The 13140-nt window shown below is 43.9% G+C and overlaps 1 protein-coding gene across 1 annotated transcript in view; it reads left to right on the top strand.

Moving 5' to 3' along the window:
• Positions 1-8437: 8437 nt before the first annotated feature.
• sox5 (SRY-box transcription factor 5) overlaps positions 8438-13140 on the top strand; it is a 202307-nt gene continuing 197604 nt past the window's right edge. Inside the window, exons 1-2 of the mRNA XM_068586176.1 lie at positions 8438-8504; positions 9808-10064. The gene's annotated coding sequence lies outside the window, so the exon portion shown is untranslated. The remainder of the gene's footprint in view (positions 8505-9807; positions 10065-13140) is intronic.

Below are 13140 nucleotides of genomic sequence, written 5' to 3'. Positions count from 1 at the left end.
TGTGCGTTATGGATGCCTTATTCTGCCCTCAGGTCTTGGATAAAGAGTGAAGACTCTCACAGGTGGGGAGGGAGTTGTGTAAAATGGCTACTGAAGACCCTCAGCAGGTGCAATGCCTTGCTCAGTCAGCATTTCAGCCCAATCTGCACAGAAGGAGCTGAGAATGTTATGTGTCGTGAAAAGCAAAAGTAGTCCAAATGGTCATCGTGGGCCTGACAATGGGGGTCGTGGGTCAAATTTTGGAGTCATGCCCGTGTCTCAATGAAGAACTGGAACGTCGCTGAAAACCAGCTGGTGTTTCCCCAGAAACAAACCGCAGTTGTAGGGAACGTGATCGTGATGGATCGAGTTCCCATGGAGCTTGCATACGTGTCGCCGCACAGGAGGAAGGAACCAGACCTGACACACTCACTCCCCCCGACCGTCCAGGGATTCAAACTCCTGTGCTGCAGCAAGAAATAGATAGCAACCTTATATATATATATATATATTTTTTTAAATCTCGACAACATATTGAGCGAGAGACGGAGAGAAAGAAAGCGCATTGTGTTCATTAATCAGCTGATGACAGAGCTCCAGTGGCCTTCGCTGAAGTGGGAAATAATGGAACTCAACCAAGCTCCCTTACCTTATGTTTAGCATGATCCTCGAGGGTGTTGGGAAAGGGTTCCAACATTCGACAGTGCTTTTTTTTCACTGTGACACACAGTGGGCGTGTGTGTGTGCGTGTGTGCGTGTGTGTGTGTGTGTGTGTGTGTGTTTCAGCATCCCTCCGTCCCCATCTGTACTGAGCAGATGCCGTCAGGATGCTTCTGGGGATTAAACGCCTCTCTCTCACACAATCTGCCCCCCCCCCCCCCCCTCTTCCTCCGTCCCCCCACCCCCACCACCACCACCCATCTACATCTTCTTCACCTTAACGCCTCCTTCCATCTCTCCCTCTCATTCTCTGTCTGTCGCTCATTATTTCATCGTACCGATTCTCTCTCATCTCCCTCCATCTTTACATCCTTTCATGGTCGCCAATCCAAAAATTGTTGCGCAGCACCACATTTGCTCGACGTCGGAGTCCCCGCTGTGGTGTGCACGCGGCCTGCGTTTGAACGTAGACCGAGTCAGACCAGCTGGACTCTGCTCCGTGGGTCACTGTGCACCATGTGGACTGTGACGCTGACGGAAACTGCACTCATAATTTCCTTATCAACGATGGGTTAAATGACTGACGTGTCGAGTGAAAGATGTACCTTCGCGGTTTTTTATTCACGGCTCTCATTCACACTTTCTCCAGACTCAGCAGCTGGCAGTAAGGAGGCTCCGATTAACCCGATGTACACTACGTGCCTCGCACCAAATGGCAGACAGTTGAGGTGAGCGGCTGGCTAGCATTTAGCTGCTAAAGAGAGGGATACATCCCACGGGAGTTGGTGAAGAGAAAAACGCTCTAAAAAGATTAAGCACTGTGGTTTACATTGTCGGGTGGACTCAAAATGAATGCTTGAATGTTCTCCATGTGCACTTCATGATGGCTTAATACGGTGATATGTCAATGTTGTGGTAGCAGCTGGTTCTGCTGCCCCCAAGTGGCCAAAAAAAGATTAACGCTGCTTTAAAGTTGAAGCCTCCCACGTCTACTTTTGCTTTGCGCCATCATCGGGAGAATTTTGATCCCGTTATGTCTGAATAGATTTGGAGTCCGTCAGCACTTCTGCAAATCTGAATCCTTTCAAATCAAAATGCAACATAAGTAATTGGCAACTGAAAACTCAACAATATAAATGTGTGTTCTCAATACATTCAGTTGTATTTAAATACTGTGTACTCCATTGCGTGTTTGTTATTTAGCGACATAGCTCTTTCCAAAAAAATTCTATTTTGAAAACTTGTAGACGGCAACGAGAACCCAACAGAAATATAACGAGGGTTACATTTGTATGTGCTTAGTAACTACAGCCAAACTGCTCTCGCCGTCTCCACCCTTTCAAACATCCCTCTCAGTCTCCGGATCCAGCAGCAGCTCTACAAATGTTTGTCATCCGAACCTCCTCGCATGCGAGCGATTAAATAAAATGAGAATAAACACACTTAATGTGAAGATTTGAAAGGTTTAGCGTGTGGACATGACTTGTTTTTCACGTGTGAAAACATGATGTTTGTGAGGGAAACTCTGCGTGACAAAAAAAAAATAAAGAAGTAAATCTTGTGTGTGTGATGTGTGTGTGATGTGTGTGTGATGTGTGTGTGATTGTGTGTGATTGTGTGTGAGCATGGCTCGAGGGGTGAGTGAGTTTTATCCTACTGTCAGAGAGAATGTGTCAGATTTCGACTCCTTTGTTCCTTGTCGCCGAGCCTTGTCGTTACGTCTGTCCGTGTGTGTGTGTGTGTGTGTGTGTGTGTGTGTGTTTGCCTGCCATCCCTGTCGGCTTTAGTTATTAGTCACTGGCTCTGTCGAGAGGAGCCTTTTTTTTTTCTTCCTCCAAATAGTTTTGAAGTCATAAATCCATAAGCAGACAGATGTAAGCTGGCGACCAAATACAGATATATATTAGGCATTCCCCTGGATCCAGCAAGCTGCTTGATGGGACATAAATGCAATCGTATCCTTTCTCCCAAATCCCTCAGAGCTTTCACATTCTCCCTTCACCACTGCTCATAGACTATTAAGATACAGATGCTCTTGCTGTACACTCTCAGCTGGTTGAGATAATTCTCACGGATACCATATGTCTACCTTTAAATCACGATGCGCTGCGTCTTCTCTGAAGTGCCGATAAGACATTTGAGTGGATTCGAGCGGGCATTGTGGTCCAAAGCGCCGTGTGGGCTGCAGCGCTGGACCGCCTGCAAAGAAAACGCAGAGTGAAAGAGACAAACTGAGTGAGCACATTTTGAGGTTATTCAGAGTAGCACGGTACGATTCAAAAAGAAACAGAGTTGATTTATTTCTTTATTATTGTGTTTGTTTCGGAGGTAATCTGTCAGTGTGTGAGAACGGGAAGGAGATAGGTTACATCCTGTAAATGTAAACCTTTTGAAATCATTATACCCCTTTTACTGTGATTGAGTTTGAGAATAATACCAAATGCTTCAATAATACCAGATTATGAATTCATTATGATATGCTGCGATAATGTTGGCCAGATGCTGCCGTTTTGTGTGGCCGGAAAATGAATCTAATCCATACTGGACATCTGACAATGGAGGTTTTCATAACCCTCAAATGACTTTGAACTGGTTTAGAGGTTGCATTCATTTGCAAAAATACTAATTAAACACTGAAAAATAAAAAATAAAAAAACAGGAAATCAAAGCTGGCTGCAGCATAATGATTGCAGGTGGACACAAATCCCAAATCCCCCCAAAAGTCTGGTTATTCATATGCTTTTATAATCTCACACATTCACTGTTATTCCACTCGAGGTTCAAAACGCATCTCTTAAAAGTAAAGTACAGTACTATGATGTGAATAACGCAAAGGTTACAGCTTCAAATATTTACTTTTAAGATCATCATTATCATAATCTTGGTCACATAACGCACTCACAACACATGTGATACAACACATAAAACAAGATATAGGAGCAACAAATCCAAATAAGGATCAAAGTTATGTATACTACGCATATGTGCTGATTCAAAAGCAGTAGTTTAACTGTGTATTTGAGCTTTATTTGAGAGTGTACAAAAAGCAGGTTCTTGGGAGAAGAAGAAAAAAGCTCAAAGGAAGTATCCAAAGAAAAAGCTTGGTAATAATGAGAATCATTGCGTTCCACTGTGTCACTGCTGTCTGCTTTCAGAGGTGGTTTTTGGAACAGGAAGCACCGCCTTGACCCTCGCTTCCTCCATTGCGCCTTGTTTATGTTCCAACGACTTCCTGCATTTCTCTGTCATTTCTCAGGCTTGGAATAGCTCCGGCCCCGGCGCATGGATATATCATGATATATTTGTCTAGCAGAGCGCATACGTGTAGGAATAGCAGCGTGAGCTGAAGCCAAAGCTGCTTCCTAATAGCTGCAGATTGCTGTGGTGTGATTGTAATGTTAGTTTCCGGTCACTAGAGGGTGGTTAAGCCTGAGCTATGTGAGCGCGGTGCGTCGGTGGAGATTCAGGATATGACAGGAGGTAAGACTACTGACATGTTTCACTAAATGATCTCTCCTCTGTGTAAAATACACTCGTGCAAGCTCAATTATATGTCAATGAAAACATTAAACAGCATCTTAAATGTCATATATTTTGCAATATTCTCTCCGATACTACACACAACATGAATGTGAGTTGTGTTCATGTGTGTGTACACCACCTCTCTTCTGACAAGCTTGTCTTCCTCTAACAGCAGAAATGAAGCACAGCCTACAGTAACAACATCTCAATAAGTTCATTAATAGACAGACATGCTGCATTGACATCATCATTGAAACCAGAGAAAGGATACAGAGTCTCTGCAGCTGCTTAACAATGTCTTGATATACCGACGCAGAAATTTGCAGCACGAGTGGAACGTCTGCGTCGATAAAAGTATTTTAATCTTGAAGGGGAAATTTAATAGGCGTAAGGGACGCTGCTTGGCTTCAGGAGCCAACACACAGGGCTGATTTGTGCCACCTAGTGTCGTCATTTTTGATCCTGGGTGCCCCGTCTTAAAAAAGAAAAATGTGCTGGTTTATTAGGGCTTCTGCTCCAGGTGGGTTGGGGGGGGAGCTGCCTTGTCGGCCCAGCAGGGTGTCTTTTGGCCGGGCTCTTAAGCTCTGTGCCCTGTGGGTCTGGCAACGGCTGCCAAAATCCTGGGAAAGTAGCTGTACTACGTAGAACCGAAAAGTATTGCATGATGCTCAGCGTGCGCTTGTGTTGCTGTTTGTTCTTGTTAATGAAATCAAAGCCCAAAGCTGCAAAGCACAGATATTGTGCAGAAACAGCCCCACAACATTCAATGTGTTTTCTGCTCTATCACGGGAGCGTGATTAGAGGATATCTGTAGTGCGATCAAACATATCATTCCCTGATTGGGATTTCTGAACGGATTGCAAAACGTTGTGTGGCATGGTTAAAAAAAAACATTAAAAAAAAAAGAATCAGTGAACATGGCTGAGAGGTCAGAGACAGCTTTGATAGAAATAGACGGGGAATTGAGACTTTTCTCATATCGAGCACTAAAAGTTATGCTCATATTATGGCTGAGGCTTCCTGATTCATCCCAACGCTCTGTCTCTCTCTCTCTCTCTCTCTCTCTCTCTCTCTCTCTCTCTCTCTCTCTCTCTCTCTCTCTCTCTCTCTCTCTCTCTCTCTCTCTCACACACACACACACACTGCAACATCCATGACACTATAAGAGGGAAGGGAGAGACGGAGAGAGGGTTGCACATGATCTTGATTTGGAGCAACTTTAAACAAATTAGGACATTTCTGGTGCCCGGTTTTGAAGTAAAAAGACCAACACTGATTTTGGAAGCATTCCCAAACAACCCCAAACACGGAGCCTCTTACAACTAAATTGCTTGGTGAAAAAAAAGAAGATTAGTATGTCACGTTAGCGTGAAAAAATGTAGGTCTTTGTTGTACAATTATAAGAGACAGGGCCGTAGTCAGTATTCTAAAAACTCAGGCCATGAAGATTTTATTAATTTATGTAGTTGTTCAAAAATATATTCTTTTATTTAGTGGAGTTAAGTTCGTTCAAACTCAACACAGCTAACTACACCCTAAGACAACTGTCTCTATTATCCCTATGATTAGCGTCAGATTACATAAGAGTTTATTAGGAAATTACAGACCCATGAAATAATGCTTAATTCACCGTTCCACCATTTCCAAACTTGATACTTTAAGTGCTGTTTGATTGCCGAAAAATACTCAGACAATAGTCAGACATGACCTCAGTGTCAGTCAGAGGGAGCTGCTGACCTGCGAAGAGACCGATTACTCAGCGCTTCTGAGAACTGGTTTATCCAAATGGGAAGGGATTTTCGCTTGGGATATCAATTCTTAGGCATTCAAATGAATACATGCTTACCATTATTGAAATACAGCCCCCTGTATTCATGTGTAACTTGGAAAATGTTCATATTTGATATTAAAAAAAAGAAAAGTAATACAACAAGGTCCCATGCACCATGCCGGGAAAAACTGAACTGAAAAGTAGAAAACCATTCAACTCAAAAGTACACCGAAGTGCACAGCTTTTGCAAACCATCACGGAATCAAACAGCAAAGTGAAATGAAAGAATGACTGCATGACTTCTCCTATTGCAATATTATTCCCACGTGATGTGGCCACTTAAGACATTCAATCACAAAGCAGCAGATGAAAACATAAGGTGAGGAGGACTTGACCGAAAAACATGCGATGGATGAAAATAGGTCAATAGAAATTCAGCATTTCCTGATAAACCTTTAAAATATATAGTTGACTGAATTGTCAGAGGCCCTTGACATCCCACTGCACCCGAATACATTACAATTACAGGGGGGGGGGATTATATAGTTGAGGCCTAAATAAACCAGTTTGTCAGTGGGACACTTTTTCATTTTACCAGCCTTCTCCTTCCAGAGCACCTCAGGAAATGATAGTCCAGGTTCTTGTGGCTGAAATGTTATGAACTTAGGACACATACACAAACACACTCACGCGCCAGTAGAAGGAGAGAGAGAGAATGAAAAGAGGGAGGAGGGAGGGAGAGAAACGGAGAGCGAGCCTGTTCCCTGAGCTGCGTAGCTGCTAAACGCTGAAGAGAGGAGAGAAAATTTGGAGTGACGTCCCAGTTATTGCTCATGACATTTGTGCATCGTCCAGGCGCATATGCGCAGTAAAAGCCGCACCTAGGGGAGGTTGTGCATGTGTGTGTGTGTGTGTGTGTGTGTGTGTGTGTGTGTGTCTGTGTGTGCGGATGAGCCCAGCTGAGGACAGACAGCGAATGAATAATAAAGTGTGTCAAACCTGACCTATGCGGTCACTCTACTTAGACGTCCCCTTGTTCGACCACCAACCTCCCCTCTGTCGCACACACACACACACACACACACACACACACACACACATACACACACACACACACACACAACTACAATGCCTCTTGTGTGAGCTAACTTCAGAGTGGGGAGACGCCAGTGCGTGCCTTTGTTTTCTCCAGCTTTAACATACAGTAGCTATTGAACTGTGAAAGTGAATTGGACAGGGATCAACCATATAATATAGTTTTGACAGCCTTTGAAGCGCATCCGCTGTGCCCCCACGCTTTTGCTGATTGCCCCAGAGCCCTTTTTCTCCTCTGCACAGCCATACTGTGGCATTTACAAGGTACAGTGGGCAGCAAAACGCACATTAGAAGCAAGTAAGCATACAAGCAGAGAGAGAGCGAGAAAAAGAGTGAAGCACAGTGACTGGGGCAGTAAATAATGAGCTCGGTAAACAATGATCTGTAGCTGGTGAGCATCATCATAATCAATCACTACTAAAGACGTCTTGTATAAATATATATATATATATATATATATATATATATATATATATATATATATATATATATATATATATATCTATATATATATATATATATATATAAGATAGTGGCAGATGAATACAAGTGTACGGTGTTGGCCGTTGTGGCATCAGCAACAGCGTCAGTGCTGTCTCGAGTGTGTGAACACACTGTGGAGGGCAGGCCAAATACATCCCTGTTTTTTCTTTTTTTTTTCCAGTGGACTGTTGCTATTGATTTAACAAAAATGAAAGGAGTACTTTGTGAGAGCATCTTTGCTGCTGGCTGGTAGTACCCTTAAAGACTTCAAGAGACTTCATAGAAAGTGCAATGAGAGAGCTTGTTTTCTGCTGTATCATGTCTCCGGGGGGATGGACATCATTCTTGCAAAAAGCATACCTCCCATGACTGTTCAGGCTGGTTGAGATCTGGTGACTGTGAAGGCCATATTCATGTATGCATGTCGGAGGCAGTTGAGGAACAAATTGATGTGATCTAATTCATTGAGAAAGCTGCAGCAATATATTTCAGTCCATGAGTGAACTGTTGTGTCTCGCACACCCGTGTCTGTTATATTTTGTTTATTCAGTCAGTAAATTTGTCAACTATTTGTATATGTTCAAGATTAGAGTTGTGGGAACAGCTGTAGGAACAATCAGATTGTATATAAGAAGGGCTGTTTACAGAATGATTTTCGAGCACATGACCAAAGCAAGTTTATTCCTGTACAAACATAATACCAGACTCAGCCATTTATACCCACCTGGTCTTTTATCTTCCCTAAATAGGTTGGATTCAAATTCATATCAAACGTCTACGGACATGTGTTGTTTTGCTGTTGATTTTGATTGACTCTCAATGCCAGCCAATGAGTGAGCTAGAGGAGAGCGGTACCGACCAATGGAGAAGCAGGAGGCGGGCCCTCTTTGGCGCAAAAAAATATAAAGATAGCTTGACCGGAAAAGAGAGGACGTAACGGCAGCGCAACGAAATGTTGGCCGTCATGCCCACAGAGGGCAACCCTGTAGAGGGGTGAGTGTTTCCTACTATTAAGCTAAAATAAACCTTTTAACATGGCGGTCGGTGTGAAAACTAGTCCATCACAAAGTGGCTTTTTAGTAAATTGATGTAGAAGCATAATTCTAGCACCAAACGCCGTACACACCCCTTCCCCAAAGATAAGCTAACGTAAAAAGTGAACATAAGCTGCACGTTTAATAAACTACATACATTGTTTTACACCAGACATTTACTATTAAATAGCTGAGCAGTTCTAATACTCAAACTAAAAGCAAGTTTTAAAGCAAGTTGACCAATTGCATCAGCCACTAATAGCTAGGAGAAGTGTTTGGACACGCATTTAAGCTAGCTATATTTAATGAGGCCACGTAGTGTAACAAACTGTAAACACACCATTAATAGGCCCATACACATAATGGAAGTTAAGTTAAGCTTGTTAGCAAACCGCTGATTACAAAAATCTATCTAGCAGACGTGAGCAACGTTTGCATGAACTTGTAGTCTTGTTCCTGCCCTCCAGGTAAATATGTAAGTGCAATATTTACTCCCTTTTATTTTTTCTCGACCGACTCCTAATAGCCAAGGACGCATGCAGAAGTGATATTTCTTTGTTAGGGTTGTCAATTTAAATTACCTCCCTTTCCACATGCCATTTTGCACAGTGATATTGATAAGTGCCCCAGCTACAAGGTAACAGGTGCAGGAGCTCACTGGCTAGTCCCTCAAGCTAGCTCAGCTCTGGGCTGCAGAAACTTTTCTTGCTCCAGCTGATTGGTTAAACCAGCAATAAAGCTTTGTGTGGAGCTGACATGCATATTGCGGCTCCTGATACCGAGAAATTAGAAAGTTATTCGTCTAGACAGGCTACTGCTGCATGTTGCTTCAGGGCACATTTGCCCACTACGCGTTCAATCCCGTTGGCTAAATGAGCTCAGACCAACATGGCTGCATGCAGAGCTGTAATTGGAATAGCCACGAAGCTCGTGGGACCACTTAAGACTGAAATCAGCAATTTTGGGGATGCTAATGAATTCCCAGTGTATCATAAAAACAATACGTTGGAGTTATGTTGGTGTCGCCTTTAGATTATTAGTTATCTGGTAGAAGGTGACAGCTGTTTCGGGGAGTTTAGAGGTGCTGGCTGGCCTGCTGCACTGTTGTTGTTGGTGGCTGCTCTGGCTGTGCCTGTTCTGGAGAGGAACCAAATTGACGTCTCCTCCCCTTGGTGCCACTGCCCTTGTGTAATTTGCCCAAACCTTGGTGTGTGTGTGTGTCTGCATGTGTGTGTATGCGTGCATGTGTGTGTAATGTGAAGTGAAGTGAAGAGAGAGAGAGCAGGAAAAGAGGTGGAGTGGCGAGAGAGAGAGAGAGGGAAAGAGAGAGACGGAGAAGTGACACAAATCAATGTGAGCACCCAAACCACCATCACCACCAGCAGCCTCAGCAGCAGCAGCAGCAGCAGCAGAAGCAGCAGCTTCCCCGACCTCCATCACCTCTCCGCCTTTCCCAGAGTGAGACGGCTACAGACAGAGGCACAGGAAAGACGTTTCCTCCTCAGCAACGCAGCATCCGGTAAGTCGGGGGGGGGAAAAAAAGCGACAGACCATACTGTACACAAGTTTTGTAGAAGCGATGGCGAGAGGAGCGCGTTGGCAGTGTGACTCGGCTCTCCAAAGGCGCAGAGCGCACAGAGCAGGGCAGACAGTCGGGGCTGAGTGCCTTTTTGCTGAGCCTTTCTCCTGCTTTCTCTCTCTCTTCTTCTCCGCCTCTGGCACAGCCACTGCTGCAGGAAAGAGAAAATGACGCTCGGAACAGTGCAGCGAGAGAGCTGCCGCCGCCGCCGGTCCTCCTTCATTCATATGTTTAAAGCCTGCTGAGGATTAGGGATTGGATTCAGGGAGGCTTTTTTCCACCAATCACTGCCCTCCCTCTCAAAAAGGCTGGTGTTTGAGTAAAGGAGAGAAAGAGAGGGGATAGATGGAAAGTTAGTGCTCCCCTGTAAGACATGACATGAATGTTGCTTCAATAGTTGCGTGGGAACTTTGAGTCTATCTCTTTTATTCATTAATGTTGCTGCAGCATCCCTATGTGGTTTTAGCTGTGTCTCTTTTGCATCCACTCGCCAGTTCATAAGAAACGTTGTGGATTAATTTCAAAGGATTACAATATTGTTTCTTGCAGATGTTAGATCATTAAGTAGCGTTTAAGTGATTGTGTTTGACTGTGTCACACATGCCTTGCATTTGTATCTACCGGTCCCAACACTTTATCATATTTGTAATCTTTGGAGACGTTGGTGTCTTGACTAGAATTTAGGAGGAAGTTCTGAAATTGGAAGACTATTTCATTCAAACGCGCAGCTTGCATTTGTAACGACTGAACCGCACGTGTGTCTGTTACTGTTGGTGTCTCATCTTTTAGCGAGCCACAGGGTTTCCATTCTTCTACACCATGAAGATCAGTGGTTCCAGTAGTTAGTCGCTGCGACAAAGTAGGAAAACAGAATCCACAGATCTAACAGAATGACTAGTGTCAGGGCTGTGAGGTTGTGCTTTGAGGCCAATTTTTTTCAGATTTGCACTGTGCCAATTGTGCCTGTTATTTAGTGTGATCTATAAGGCTTTGTTGTAGGTGATGGAGCCAGTCTGGGTAAATGGTCAACATCGTTTTTCTATTGAACAACCAAAAGCACTGAAGCCTTATCAAGTAGTTGTCACGCCAGCCTCATGCTGGCCTCCTAAAACGCTGTGTAAGAGTCCATGACCTCATAATGAGCCAATCATCCAGTTCACACTCTTTGTGTACGTGTCAAACTCTCCTGTTGTTTCCTTTCTAACGAGCCTTACATGTCCCGGCGTCGCCACCAGCCTATGCCTGCCTTGATGGTTCGAGTGCCGTGTGCGCAAATCTGTGCCTTTGTGGCTTGCGGAAACTTCCTTGTTTGTTAAGAGTTCAGAGACAAACTTTGCTCTCTTCTGTTCATTGACAATTTGAGGAGTTTCATACGGCTCGCCGCTGCAAAAATTAAAGCTGTTAGGGCGAGTCTGAAGAGACTTCACCGTAAAACTATGTTCTGTTGGTGCAGGAGCTCTGCTCCTGATCTCTAGTTGTGTTATTGAGCAGTGTTGTCTTAAACCATTAGCCAGGGCTGAACTGACCTACAGAACATTAATGAGGTGAAGTGATTTGGCCATTAGCGAGATCTAACTTTGATTTATACAGTGCATGACAAATGGGGAAAGATCAAGCTACTCCACTTGGATTTCTGACATATTGCTCTCATGGCTATGGATTTTATCATTAGGCCTATTCATCGCCGGGCTATTCTATATTCAGTTTCTTAGAATTGCTCCGCTCAATTCATTTGAAGAGCCAATTGTAGCCATTGCTGAGTCACACTGTAACTGCATTAAATGTGAAGTGTGTGAATGATTTACAGTCCTACAGTATCAGTTGCTAAGCAGTGGTGGATATTGTTATCAGGCTGCACCATCAGGGGCTGGTTTCCGCTCCGTTTTAGACAGATGAAGACATGTACTGTACACTGAAATACACACACAAACACTCTTGTGTTTGTAGTGTGCGTGCGTGCACGCGCGTGTGTGTGTGAGTGTGTGCGTGTGCACACGTCCTGAGGCCCACAGAGCGAGGCACATTGTTAGATGCCGGTAAGAGTCAGACAGAGACAGACATCTGTCAGTCTCTGAGTGGAATTCTCCCAATGCGACTGATGAGATACCCTCTCTCTTTCTCTCTCTCTCCACACACACACACACACGCACACACACACACACACACACACACACACACACACACACACACACACACACACACACACACACACACACACACACACTAGGAGAGGGCTCAGGTGAAAAGGGAGTGTGTGTGTGATGGAGTGTCAGTGCTTTAACGGGGTGTTGATCTCGTACAAGACAGGAAGCAGAAAACAAATCCCCCAAAATGTGGCGGCTTGCTGCACATCCCTCTCTTCTCTCTCTATCACAGCATATCTATCGTAGTTTGCGGGACTTATGGCTTGATTTAAATATATTAGTGTAAATTGTTCTTCTGTGATTCTCTCTTGCCTACATTTCACACTACTAATGATACTAATCTGTGACATCACTACATTTTGTGAGACAGTCTTAATAATATCATCTGTCCCTGGAAACCTGCAGGTTTGGAATGTTTTTGACCACTTGCTTTTTTCAACGAGACATTTTTCTTGACATTCAATAACAATCCCTTTGATGGGAACACTTCACATTGTGAACAGAGCGAGTATTCGGTCTTTCAGCCCTTTCATTTCATCCAGCTCTCATTTGTTAAGTCATGAACTCAAAGTTTTACCTGGATTCACCTCATCATTGTACCACATAAAAGCTTTAGTGCTGTTCTACTTAAGCACACACTTTGTGAGTCTCCTTGTCTTGCTCCTTTCTTCGTAGTCTGTAGCCCCCATTTTGTTCTTTCTTCTCATCTATCCATCTATCTAATGATCTGTCTATCTCTTTCTCCTTCCTTGCATCTCTCTGCAGACTTTGGACGAGGCTGAGGAGTGCGCTGCCAAGACGTATGAATTATTAGACTAATGGGCTTAAGTGGCTTGTCCTAACATTGTCTCCCTCAGCACATAGTGACACAG

Source organism: Clinocottus analis, unplaced genomic scaffold (assembly GCF_023055335.1).
Source record: "Clinocottus analis isolate CAN_PGR_092001 unplaced genomic scaffold, fCliAna1.0.p SCAF_20, whole genome shotgun sequence".
Taxonomy (NCBI): domain Eukaryota; kingdom Metazoa; phylum Chordata; class Actinopteri; order Perciformes; family Cottidae; genus Clinocottus; species Clinocottus analis.
Note: the sequence above shows the minus strand (reverse complement) of the source record. Positions and strands in the feature narration are given on the sequence as shown.